Below are 14108 nucleotides of genomic sequence, written 5' to 3'. Positions count from 1 at the left end.
ATCCTCTCAAGATACAATATTCCAGTTGCACCCATGTGATGACAACAGTGCCCCTCAGAGGGAGGGTGCTGACAGATGGAGAGCAGGGAATTCTGAAAACCAAAGCGATGACAGAGATGCTAAGCTTTCCTTCACGTGTCTGACACCCCTCCTCAGGCAGCCTGCAGGCTGGGCATCTGCTGGACCATTACCCCTTGATGTCCTGGCAGGCTTCCCTGGGCCCTGCTAGGCAAGAGGGCCACCTTGGCCTAGGGAGAGTCATCCCCCCCCCCCCCCCCCAGCCACTCCTGGTACATCTGCACATGGGCGCTGGTCTCTGGGAACCACACCGGGATGGCAGTGTAGATGCCTTCCATCTGCCACAGCAGTGCCCTGTCTGCACACCTGTCATCCACCTGGGCCTGGCCCCTGTCGCTTAGGCATGCCCGGCGCAGGCCAGGACCTCCACAAAGTGGCAGGGGAACTTGCCCCTCTACAGCTTCAGGACCACTTCTGGATGTTCTGAAAGCCTTAAGCAGCCCCAAAGCATAGCAGAACCTCTCCGTCCCTTTCAAGGGTGACCTCCTGGAAGTCTTTGTTCCTCAGGGTGCGGTAGGTGAGCACTCCCACATCCTCATTGTACAGCTCCTTGGCCACGTGCCTGAAGATGTGCACCAGGTACCCGTCGGAGCTGGCACCCTCGTAGAGCCTCACCTCCTTCTCCTTCATGTCTCCAGAGTGTCCATGGCAGCGTCATTCGAGGCGAAGTCAATTTGCTCCCTTATCTGGACAATTTCACCTGAGGTTAACACGCAGTCAGCCCCTGGGAACTGTGTGAAGCTGTGGGAACACCTTCTCAAAGGGCCTCCAGTTTCTTATAACATGGGGCCACAATGACATGGAAAATCTTGTCTGGGGACAGGTTCTGCCATCTGGAGAAGTAATCCTTCACCAGAGAGCCCATGATCTGCTGGGAGACTTGGCCGTGCAGAGGTGGGGGTGATGGGGTGACCCAGCACCGCTCTGCATATTGGACCCAGCTGGGGCAGGCGGAGGTCAGCATAGGTGGCCGGGGCTCTTCCTCACGGTGCCGGCAGTACCGACGCACAAATTCCTTCTGACTCTCCAGGAGGCTGAAGTCCGCAGCTATCTTCATATCAAAGACAATGCATCCCAAGGCTTTTGAGAAAGCCACAGAGCCTTCTGAATGCATCAGTGACACTGAGGCTGAATGTAGCAGCAAAATAAGGCAGAGACTGAGGACACACAGACACTGCCAGCACCTTGTGCTGTGAGGTAACACATTTCTTATTAAGGTTCAGAACACGGAAGAAGTCCTCGGAGTTCTGTTGAGAAACTTGGACTCCTTCCTCTGTGGTCACACAACTGTCACACGCCAGGCAGTCACTCAGAAATATCTTGGCATCGGCCAACTTATGGAATTCTCCCTTCTCTTCATTCTCCTGAGCCAGACTCCAGACATTGACTGTGGCATTCTCTTGGTCATCAGTTTTTGGTTTTTTTACTACATTCCTATGGTGTGCAGTGCTCACACTTCATCTGGAGCAGGGCGGGCGAGGGCTCGCTCAAGTGACCTGGAGGAAGCATGGGGAGAGCAGTCACCGCTGGTTGCCCCTGGCACTGCTGATGGTATCCTTTCTTCCTTGTGGAGCGTCTATGGAGGGGAACTTGCTGCAGTGCCCGAGGCCGAGTTCCAGGAGGCGGGCAGCGCTGTTGGGATTGTGCCGGCAGCGCTGGTCCGTTGGTGCCTGGCCTGTCCTCTGGAGATTGAACCTTCAGGACTACTAAGGGAGCCAGTCCCAAGTTCCGCCCCACCTCCGCCACTGATTGATTGGAATCTGAGGGCCAGGAGGAGGGACCAAGAGGCCTGTCTTCCAGCTGCTCGCCAGTCCCTGCCAAGCCACTCACTCTGGTTCCCTGTTAGCCCTCCCTTGATCAATAGAAGCCTGCAGGCCAGGGGAGGGACCAAGCGGTCTGCCTTCTGACCACTAATTCATCAGAGCCTGAAGGACCCTGGTTCCCCTCTTAGCCATCCCCTGATCAATGGAGCCTGAGGACCAGGGGATAGACCAGTCACCCCTTTGGTCATTTTGGACATTACAGACCCTGGCTCTTTATATGTATAGACTAGAGGCCTGGTGCATGAATTCATGCACAGGCGGGGTCCCTCAGCCAGGCCAGCGATGGAGGCCTATGGGGGGGGGGCCAGCTACCCAGGGGGAGGGACTGCAAGAGGTTGGTCTGCTGGAACCCCCTTTCCCTCCCCCCCCACATCAGGGCCCAGGGGGAGGGGCGAGGGAGGTTGGCTGTGGGAGTGCACTGACCACCAGGAGGCAGCTCCTGCACTGAACATCTGCCTCCTGGTGGTCAGTGCGCATCATAGCAACTGGTTGACTGGTCATTCTGGTCATTCCGGTCATAATGGTTGCTTAGGCTTTTATATATATAGCTAGTAATTTAGTCACCACCAAGTAAATGTAATCACCACCACTGCCATCACTTTGGATTTTTGGACCATTTTCCCCCAAGAAATGTATTAAGTAGTTAAGACACACAGAAAACTTTAGATGGCTTCAAAATCTGTCATCACAATGCTACTATATTTGAAGAATTCTCCTGAGCTTCTCTTTCTCAACTGAGGGAAGATAGTGGAACATCTTTTGTGTACAAATTTGAAATAGAGACAAGCCCATTTATGCTATCAATCTTGGAAAACTGGTCTCTGAAAAATCAAAGTTTTAGGTTTTTTCAAATGACATGATATGAGACTATATAAGATTTAAAGTGTTCATTACATTAATAACTTAATAAATTAATTAAGGAGTTATCTTACTAAAAAGCATTTGTGGGTGCTGAAAAGGATTAGAAAGGAGTCAAAAGTATAAAATATGATGGAGTTTTGTGGGTTTATACGGAATATTTTGCAGTTGAGATTACTTTTCACTTCCCCCTAAGCAAAAGGTGTTTGGTTTTACTGTGTGTTCTAACAACGATTTTGATAGGCCGTTTACAGTCTGACATCCAGGTATCTCAGGCAGCCAGGTAAGTCTGTTTGGATGCAAGAACTCCTTACACTCTATATGGGTATTAACAAACATTGATATTTCTGGGAAAGGTAATGCCTTCAAAGTATACTGTTACATTATTAACTCACTTGTTTTCCAAAGCATAGGACCACCTTCTCTCAAGATCTCTAAATCATACTATTTTGTAAAGCTGCTTATTTACACAGCTTAGAAACATTGATAGTTCATCAACCTCCTGATTTTATGGCCAATCTTTAAACATGCTAATTTGTCATACCTTTTGAAACTCCTTCCTTCACCTTTGTGGTTTTCCTTAGTAATTCCCAATCATGTCATAGTTAATGGAAACAATACTGGTAATTACATTGGTATATAGTCCTTTTCTCTTGGGTATCTCCAAATGGTTTCCAGATTGGTGGGGGTCAGTTTTCAAAAGCTCCCTGTGAAGAAAGAGGGGAAGGGATTAGTTCCCAATCAAGGCAGGGGAGTGAGGCTCAGCACAGGACTGCACCATTACCTATGCCATTCAGCACATCTGTGCGGAAACGTTTCCATTCTGACCCAATGGTCCAATGACCTGAAACGTACCTATTTGGCAGGGACTCTTGCTATGCTGGCTGGGGAACCATCATGCTGCCATCGCAGCTGGATGTGACAGGTTCCAGGAGTTTAGAAATTGTTCTCTACATGATGGGAGGCATTTTTATGTCCTAGCATCAGGAATTCGTCATTTCCTATGTAAATTGTACTGGCCCACCCCTGGCTCTTTCAATCTCAGTTACCATGGTTTCTTTTTACCTATGGCACTTATCAACATATAACATGTTACATATTTGCTAATGTTCTGTCTCTACCCACTAACATGTAACCGCTATGAAATTCCTAGCCTTGTCTGTTTTGTTCACGGGTGTTTCCTCTGTCCCAGAGACCTAGTAGGAGCTCCATGAATATTGAATGAAGGAATGAATTCATATGCAAGAACCATACCTACTTTCAAATACTTAAGTGGAGTTAGAAGCCTAGATTCAAATCACAGCTCTGTAGTTAACTAATTGTGAGATCTGAGCAAGCTGCTCGCACTCTCTGGCTTTCAGTTTCTGATGTATGAAACAGCGTAATGATGTGTATCTTCTACGTTGATTGAGGACTAGATTATGTAAAATGCTTGGCACAACATAAGACCTGGCTGGCATGAAGCACTCAGAGAATGGTGTCTGCTTGGGAGGAAAAAACATTACTATTCCAGTGGTTCCTCATCTGGAAAGTTGTTAGAACTAAGAACCTACACTTCAGTCATGGAAGTTTAAGCCTCAGGGCTAAGTCATATTCCTTCAAGGACCAGGGGCAAAAACTGGGCATGGCCATCGTCCCAGAGGGTCTAGAGCAGCAGGGACTTGCTTAGGGATTTTCCAGCACACCTAAACACAGTCTGTAAAACTGTCTGGTTCCACACACAGGGGCCACGGGCCTGCTTCATATCCCAGCCCAGTGGGGATAGTTTCTGAGAAAGGGGGTGAGCTCATGATACCCCACACCGTGTGGCTTTCTACAAACACTGGTTCAGCCCCTCTGGCTGGGGGTTGCCAACTTGGCTTCTCTAAATAGTGCTATGCCCTTATTTGCACAGGGTGAGGGGGCAAGAAAGTAGGGAGCTGCATCCTAGACCCCTGATTGCCAGCTTTTTCTCAGCCCTTCGAGAGGCAGCAGCTGACTCACCCAGCCCACCCCCTCACCTGTGGAAAAAGAGAGACCCAGGCCTTCTTGCTTCCCTCCTGGAGCAGGCATACATCTGAAAGCAATCAAGTGTTAAGCACATAATCTTATCTGCTTCTCAAAGCACAGAAAGAATATCTTAGCAATCATGTTAAATAAGTGGCATTGCAGAAGTGCAATATTAAGCTGATAAGCGTTCCTGAAACTTCCAGGAGTGGGTAGATGCAGGTGCACTTCAAATGAATTAATAATATAATAAACAAGGCAAAGGCATGAAAAACCACTTTCAGTTGTTTGCACTTTTATACGTGGGAGAGATTGTTATCATTTCTAATACTCAGGCTACATTTTTTCAGATTAAGCAAAGGGTTTAGAGACAGGGTGTGCAAAATAAAGATTTCTATTAAAATACATGTGTGTATGCCTGCCTGGGTGTGCTTGCACGTAGGTGCATATACTGCCTTTGCAATACTCTCAAATTCTAACTTCTCTCTGGACTCCTGGGCAGAGAGTGGTCATGCAGGAGCCCAGCCCCCAGCTCCTGGCTTGGCTGACCCTCGGAGCAGGAATGCTAGGGATGCTCTCCCTCCCCTTCGTTGCCCACATGCTATCCCACCCATCCACATCATGTTCAGTGGTCTGGGCTCCAATCCCAGCGCCTGGAGAAATCTTCCCTCAGCAGTTCACAGTGATCTACATTCTACTTTCTCTAAACGTCTGTGACATGTTTGTGCTGTCCCATTTTCACAATAGGACATTTGTTTTTGTAACTGGAAGAGTGAAATAAACCAATCCCTTCACTCAACTCTCCTCAGTGCTCCCCACCCTCGAGGTAGGGGCTATGGCGAGTGGTTCTTGTCCAGAGTCATAAATTTTCCCACTCCCTTTTCCAATGGAAAGTCTCTGAGATGCCTCCCGAGGACAGGGATGAGACCTAACAGACAGGGATCAGCATGCCAAAGCTTCTGCAGGGCTTCCTGCAGCATCTGTGACTCGATGGTCCTGACTGTCCTGGGTGAGGGGTCCAGAGAGGCACCAGGGCGTCCATCTGTGGGTGAGCAGAGGTGGGGGTGAGGGAAAGGAGGGGTGGATGACACTTGACACCTTTCAGCACATTGATATAAAGAACGAATTCCATAGAATAGAATTAGACTGTATTAGCATGGAATGGATTATGCTGTATTCAGAAAACATGCTTATTCATGGATATTGAAGTAGATCACATATTTTAAAATGTAATGGTTGTTTTTGGGAAGGTGTGTTTGTGTGTGTATGTGTGTGGATATGTATATGTGTGTATGTGTGCATGTGTGTTTGTGCATGTTTGTGTAAGGGTGTGTGTATGCACATGTGTGTATATTTATGTGTGTTTACACACATGCAATTGATTTCATGGGATGATTAAGTAATCCCTCTGTGGCTCATGCTGCTAGGGAGACCCCCAAGGATGCTGTCCTTCAAAGCCCCTTCTTCATCCCAAGGAATCAAAACATTCCCTGAGCACCTTTCTGTGCCAATGAATCAATCCTATCACCCAGGAGGCCACAGCCTACCTGGAAGCAAGAGAGTGAGATAAAGGCAGAGGGATGCATATGGTAGGGGACAGGGGCGGGGGCAGGAGTTGGCTAATAGCTCCAATTTAGACGATGCAACATTGGTGTGAAAGCTAATGATCGGAAAAGTTCATTTCTCCTGAAGTATGCACAATTTCCTGTAACTCTTTTATTGAGAAACTAGAAGCCCATTGCAGGAGGATTCCTGCAAGAATAGGGCTTCCTCCGGCTGATCGTGCCACCAAGTCCTGCCGCCCAGGGCTGCAGACAGGGCTCCTGCCCCCCCCCCCCCAGGGCCACACACGGGGGTCCTGGCTGGGGGTGGGGCTTAGGTGGCACACGGGGGCCCAGATGGCGGCTCACGCTGGCCTGCCCTGCCTGCAGTATGCAAATTAGCTGCCATCTTTGTTGGCGGTTAATTTGCATATCTTGCTGATTAGCCAACAGGAGGCATAGTGAAGGTACTGTCAATTACCATGTTTGTCTATTATTAGATAGGATATAATCTTATGAGGGATTTTTGTCCTCTTCCTGAATAATTTGTTTTTCTGGTGTGTGTGTATGTACCTATCATTGAGATTATTGTGCACAGGCCCTGCTCAGGAGAAACTTGGCATAGCCTGAGCCCCACGTCACTTTTATCCCTGAACTCTTTCAGTGCCTAGACATCCCTACAAACATCACACCCCACACCCACACACCCCATACATCACACCCGGCATGCACATACACCACATAAGCATATTGCACATTACACACACACACACACACACACACACACACACACACACACACTTCTGTCTGGGGAGGTCCTAAAATGCAATGGCCTGTGCTTACCACATGCCTTACAGTTTTCCATCTGAGACCATGAGGAGAGGGAATACTGGGTGGTTGTTCTTTCCTAAGATCCTTTATGGCTAAAAGCAGCCTCCTGGGGGCTTCTGGGATCAATTCTTATTCATATTCATATTCATATCTTACATCAAAATTGGCTATGATCATAATAATCCTTATGAATCACTTGGAAAAGTACATAGGAAGTCAAGTTTTTCTAAATTTCCTTTTTCTAAAGGTTAAAATGAAGGCAGGAAGGAGCAGAGCATGACTCTGTAGCGGCCCAGTGGGGGTAGAGCCTGGATCTCCCAGGCCCAGTCTGCTTATCTGTGTATTTTTCCCTCCCCACAGCTCTCCTGTCTGTGCATGATTGCCTTTCTCAGCTACGCCGGGGAGTCAATTTGGAAGTGATTTCAGATGCTTGCCTCATCCAGCACGCTCTTTTTTAAAAATGTTTTTATTGATTTTAGAGAGAGAGAGGGAGGAGGAGAGAGAGAGAAACATCGATCTGAGCAAGTACCATCCGCTGGCCGTTCTGCGCGCCGCCTACTGGAGACCCAGCCTGCAAACTGGGCATGTGCCCTGGCCGGAATCGGGCCTATGGCCTCTGGTGCATGGGATGACACTCAGCCAATTGATTCCCACGCACCAGAGCACCCAGCACACTCTCTCGCCCTATTTGACTCTAACCTGTCTATCTCAGACTTTTTTCCAGCTGCCCAGCCTCTGACCCTTCCTCCTCTTAAAAATGTTCTGGGTGTCCCAGTCTCCTGGTTTGACTCACCTTTGTCTCCTTACCTGGAAGAATAACTCTTTGTTGTCATCCCTCTACATGGAGTTCTGCCCTTTCCTGAAAGCAGGGCTAACCTTCCATCCCCTTCATGAAGTCTGCTATGATCACCTTAGCCAGGAGTGCTCACGTCTCAGGTTGGAAAGGACTTACTGTCCTCGCCTAGCATTAATCTCAATTATTTATTTGACAAATGTTTGTTGAATACCCAGAATGCACTAAATAAACACCATGCTCAGCGTGGGAGCTACATCAATAAATAAAACACAAAAACAGCTTCCTATCCTGTGGTAGGCCCCATGCTAATAGTAGGTTCTTTGCTAGCTGTGGGCCTAACAGTTCTTTGTAACCTCCAGTATATAGTAAAAATTAAATCAATTTTACTGAATTGATTAATGAATTCATAGTTTCTCTCGAGCCATGCAATACAGAGTTAGAGTCAACACTGCAAATGGCCCCTCTAAATAAGGCAGACTTTTGGAAGGAAAAGAACACATTTCATTCTTATTTAAGACATCGAGTGGTTGTTTTCTGTATGAAAGGTAGAATTCTGGTTTTATCAAATGCATCTCAGAGAAACAGCCAAGCCCCCCAAAGAGACAGCAGTTGTAAATGTCTTTTTCTCACTTAGAGGCTGTGGAACTCCAGAGTCTGACCAGCTTCCTTCTCCCTCTGAGGAATGGAAATGGGATGGAACTTAAACCCCAGGAGTACTTGTGTGTTTAGATTAGACCCTCTGGATGATGCCTGGTGCTGGCCAGGAAGTACGCTCAGCCCACAAACCACTAGCAAAGGGGTTGAAAAAGACAGGCGGGACTCAGAGGAAGGGAACACAGCTACTCTATGGCCCAGAATCTGGATCCTAGGAGCCAGATTATGGTTAGCCACATCGCTGCCTCATTGACCTGTTCTTTGATACTCATACTCTTATGTGTACACTCTGTCTTTTTCTTTTTCTAAGTCTCCTTCCCACCAACACAGTTTATGCTAAAAGATGGCAAATGGCACGTATACGGGCATTTTTTCTACAGCTTAAGGGATGGTCAAGACTTTTGATGACTTAAAAACATGTGACATCAGCTATTTCCTTCCTGAAAACTACACTACTTTAAAGGAACGTTGAGGTTTTGTCATAAAAAACACACTGATGATTATGTAACTAACAAGGTCTGTATTTCCACCTTATTTTGTTTTATGCAGACGCAGTCAAAATGCTCAGCCCTCGTGTAATCTTCAAGCTTTATGGTTGATTTAACAATCTGCCGAACTTTTACGCTTACCTAAAGGTTGGATTTCAAGGTGTCAGGGCCTGAAGAGTTCTATGCTCAGGTGAAGGGGGTGATGTCTAATTGGCTTCTGGACCTAAATTAGCGTTAGATCAGAGGCTTGGGGGGGGGGGGGCGGGCTGACATCAGGTGACCATAGTGATGAAGCAATAGCAGCCCATGAAGCATATGACAGCTGGGGAGAAACTGCTGGGCATTCTTCCCAAGTCTTTCTGAGACTGTTAACGCCCAGGTTGGGGAAGAGCTGTGCACCCTTCTGCAGCTCGCAATTCATATGCTGAAGCCCTGGTTCCCAGTGTGATGGCATTTGGAGGCAGGGCCTTTAGAAGGTAATTTTGTTTAGATAAGATAATGAGAGTAGAGTCCGTGATGGGATTAGTTCCTCTATAAGAAGAGACCAGAGCTTACTCTCTTTTCCATGTGAGGAGGACACAGTGAGAAGGCAGCCATCCCCAAGACAGAAAGAGAGCCCCGTATCTGCTGGCACCTTGATCTTGAATTCCAGCCTCCAGAACTTTAGAAATAAATGTCTATTGTTTAAGCCATTCAGTCTATGGTATTTTGTTATAGCAGCCCAAGCTGACTAAGACAACTGTACTTATTGAATACAAACTCAGACCCAACTTTTAAAGCCACGTTACCTTCTCTTCTTATTATTCACTTAATATTTCCAGTATTTAATTAGCATCTTTTATGTACTCTTTTACTGTTTTGTCTATCCCAATATGCTTTTCTACCCTACTCCCCCCTTTTGCTACCTTTAAATATTGTCTGAATAAGTCCTACTGTACATCGGTCAAGACTCAGCTGTGGTGTCCCCTCCGACAGGAAGCCTTCCCTGCCCTCCTCTCCTTCATTCCCAGCCTGGATTCAGGACTGATTCTATGCACCCCCATAGCATCCTGTGGTGCCTTCTATTCCTCTGTTTTACTTTTTTACTGTCCCTCATTAGACTGTGAATTTCTCGTTGATGGTAAGAGTGTGTGCCAAGCTTCAGTAGAATCTAGAACAATAGGCATAGAAAATGTTTATTGCCAGGCTGGTGTGGTTCAGTTGCTGAGTGTCGACCCATGAACCAAGAGGACCCCAGTTCAAATCCCAGTCAGAGCACATGCCTGGGTTGCGGGCTTGATTGCAAGTGGGGGGCGTGCATGAGGTAGCCGATCTATGTGTCTCTCTCATTGATGTTTTTATCTCTCTATCCCTCTCCCTTCCTCCCTCTCTCTAAAATCAATAACGTATATTTTAAAAATGTTTATTGAGTAAAATACATTTTTCAGTGAAACCCTTAGAATGGAAGACTTTGGTTGTTGATAAAAAGTCATGTCAGTGTGCAGTGAAAGACCAGGGGGCAACATACCAGGCAAGGACTGAGGAACAGCCTGGAGTTTAGCACAAGATTCAGGTCAAGATGGGGCCCCGAAAGCTGCTGGACTTGCTGAAGGGTAAAGTAGCAGAGGGGTTTGGAATGGAACTGGGTTTTGGAAGCCCAGAATGTGGCATCTCAGGAGGAGATGAAGTTCAATATAGGGGTCACAGGATGTAGAATTTTTATCCATGTGAATGACTCTTCTATGGCTTGAACTGTGTCCCCCAAGCTTGAGCTGTGAAGTTCTAATCCCCAGTACCTATGAATGTGACCTTATTTGGAAATAGGGTCTTTGCAGATGATCAGGTGAAGATGAGGTCTTTAGGGTGGGCCCTGATCTGATATAAAAAGGGGAATTAAGATATAGAGACAGATACACATGGAGGTTTAGGTGATGTGAAGACACAGGGAGACTGTCGCCATCAAGCCAAGAACATCTGAGGCCCCCAGAAGCTGGGGAGAGGCCTGGAATAAATTCTCCCTCACAGCCCCAGAAAGGACTAATGCGGCCAACACCATGATCTCAGACTTCTAACCTCCATAACTGGGAGAAAATTTCTGTTGCTTAAGCCACCAAGTTTGTGGTAGTTTGTTAATCACAGGCCAAAGAAGCTAATACAAACTCTTCCATTAGACTTTTAATTACCCATAGATAGCGATTTGGCGTTATTTATGCTGGAATCTTTAGCACCTGACACACCTGCTAGACGTCTGCAGAAGTCTGAGAATTTGCCATGATCGAAAGCTTATCCCCTCAAGCCAAGCTTTCCTTGGACTTTAAGTCAGAGGATAGAGCCTAAAAATAAAAATATAAGGCTGGAATTGATAGACACCAGACTTTTTTTTTGCCTTGCCCACCCCACCCCAAAATCATGATGGATGCTTCTCTGTACAGAGACTGGAGCAGGACTCCAAGATCCAAGAAACCCATTCAGGTTTAAAGCCATCTGCTAACAAGGAAGTGAGAACACCATGTCCTTGCCCTGTGTCCTGTTCCCTCCCTGCCCTGGGGTTTAGCTACCCCATAATTTCATAGGGAATTCTTGTTTCTTATTATATAAAGGCTCACTTGAAATTCATTTCTGATGAGAAAAGTAAAAAAATTCTGGAAAGCTGTGCTTGAGTAAGTGTTTTACCTTAGGTTAGCTTCCAATTCCAGAAAATTTGACAAATATAAAACTGGAGTGAGGATTTTTATGTGGTTCCTTAACCGATACAGTTATTTGTAATAATAATAATCAAGAAAAAGATAGCACAACCTCAGAATTTTTCCTCTTTACTCAGCTGAAAATTAAACCAGACAGGCAATTACCAAGGTTTTGCCACAATATATAATATGTGTACACCGCATTTATGGCACATTACACATTACATAGTGATTATTCCGAATTTTCATCCAATCATCTTATTAGTTCTGGTATTTTATGTGGTGAATGGCTGTAGCTAAAAATTAAGTGAGAAAGACACTGGTAGAGAAGTAAAACACAGACTCAATAAAGTCAGGCCCATTAAAATGTGACCACCACTGCAATGGACCACAATTGGTGGTATTGACGATGAACTCCTGAAGACTGGAAAAATACTAAGACACTAAAGCAAGCAGCCTCATTTCTAATACATTTTTACTGCTCTAATAAATTCTGTATTTTATTTTACTATCACACACTTATACTTCATTCCTCTTTGTCAAGAATCATGGTTAGATAGCTTTTTGCGTGCTTTTATGTTCCCTGCACTTAACTAAAAAAAAAACAAAAAAACAAAACAAAAGGAGAGTACCATGTTAAAATAGAATTCACAATACTTTTAATATATTTTTAGACCCTAGTGAATACCATTGTATATTCTTATTATTTGAAGAAAATGAAACTACTTTATTAAATACTAAAAATAAACTTGGACCCATTTTTATAGCTCATTCAACTGATTTTCTAAGTTATGAGTCATTCGTTGCTTTTGGTGTTTGATGTCATTTTCTTGGAACTAAATTGAATACTATTTTGGGTATATAAGCAAAGATATGATGGATTATAATACATCAGACCATGGTCCAAATTAAAAAAAAAATAAATTCCCTAATAGTGTTTGGTCTATTTTTTTTTCCTTTTTTCCTTTCTCTTTCTAAATTATCTAACTTCCTCTATCTTTTCTTCTGGAGTTAAAGTTTTATTTTCTTTTGTTTATTCCTTCCTCACTTGCTCTAACTTCCTTCTTTTATCTTTTTTTTTATATTTTTTATTGATTAAGATAGTACATATGTGTCCTTGTCCCCACGTTACCCTCTACCCCCCACCCCCCCCACCCCCGCTCATGCCCTCACCCCCCCCCCCCCGTTGTCCATGTCCATTGGTTAGGCCTATATGCTTGCATATAAGTCCTTTGGTTGATCTTTCCCCCTTACCCCCACCCTCCCCTACCTTCCCTCCAAGTCCCGACAGTCCAATCAATGCCTCTCTGTCTCTGGATCAGTCCTTGTTCATCAGCTTATGTTGTTCATTATATTCCACAAATGAGTGAGATCCTGTGGTATTTATCCGCTCTCCAGTTCCATCCATGCTGTGGCAAATGGTAAGAGTTCCTTTTTCTTCTTCGTCTTCTTAAAGAATACCTTTCAGCATTTCATATAATGCTGGTTTGGTGGTGATGAACTCCTTTAGCTTTTTCTTATCCGTGAAGCTCTTTATCTGACCTTCTATTCTGAATGATAGCTTTGCTGGATAAAGTAATCTTGGTTGCAGGTTCTTGCTATTCATCACTTTGAATATTTCTTGCCAGTCTCTTCTGGCCTGCATGGTTTCTGTTGAGAAATCAGCTGACAGTCGTATGGGTACTCCCTTGTAGGTAACTGACTGTCTTTCTCTTGCTGCTTTTAAGATTCTCTCTTTATCTTTTGCTCTTGGCATTTTAATTATGATGTGTCTTGGTGTGGTCCTCCTTGGATTCCTTTTGTTTGGGGTTCTCTGCGCTTCCTGGACTTGTAAGTCCATTTCTTTCACCAGGTAGGGGAAGTTTTCTGTCATTATTTCTTCAAAAAGGTTTTCAATATCTTGCCCTCTCTCTCCTTCTGGTACCCCTATAATTCTGATGTTGGTACGCTTGAAGTTGTCCCAGAGGTTCCTTACACTATCTTCATATTTTTGGAATCTCTTTTCTTTTTTCTTTTTCGGTTGGGTATTTTTTGTTTCTTTGTATTTCAAATCTTTGACTTGATTCTTGGGATCCTCTTGTCTGCTGCTGGATCTCTGTAAATTATTCTTTATTTCAGTCAGTGTATGCTTAATTTCTAGTTGGTCCTTTTTCATGTCCTCCATGGTCTCCCTATACTTATTGAGGGATTCATTAAATTTATCGGCGGTTTCCATAAAATTCTTAAAAAACCTTATAACCGTGGCCTTAAACTCTATATCCAATCGTTTGCTTTCCTCCATTTCTGCCATTTGTGACCTGTTTCTTTGTCTCCGCATTTTGGCAGCTTCCCTGTGTTGATAGAGTGGCCCTGTGCGCCAGGTGTCCTGTAGGGCCCAGTAGCTCAGCCTC

General features: G+C 45.1%; 1 pseudogene; it reads right to left on the bottom strand.

Annotated features, from left to right (window-relative positions):
• Positions 1–248: 248 nt before the first annotated feature.
• LOC118675578 lies at positions 249–1539 on the bottom strand (annotated as a pseudogene).
• Positions 1540–14108: the final 12569 nt, after the last annotated feature.

This window comes from Myotis myotis, unplaced genomic scaffold (genome assembly GCF_014108235.1).
Source record: "Myotis myotis isolate mMyoMyo1 unplaced genomic scaffold, mMyoMyo1.p scaffold_m19_p_2, whole genome shotgun sequence".
Taxonomy (NCBI): Eukaryota; Metazoa; Chordata; class Mammalia; order Chiroptera; family Vespertilionidae; genus Myotis; species Myotis myotis.
This window is presented reverse-complemented; position numbering and strand designations above follow the sequence as displayed.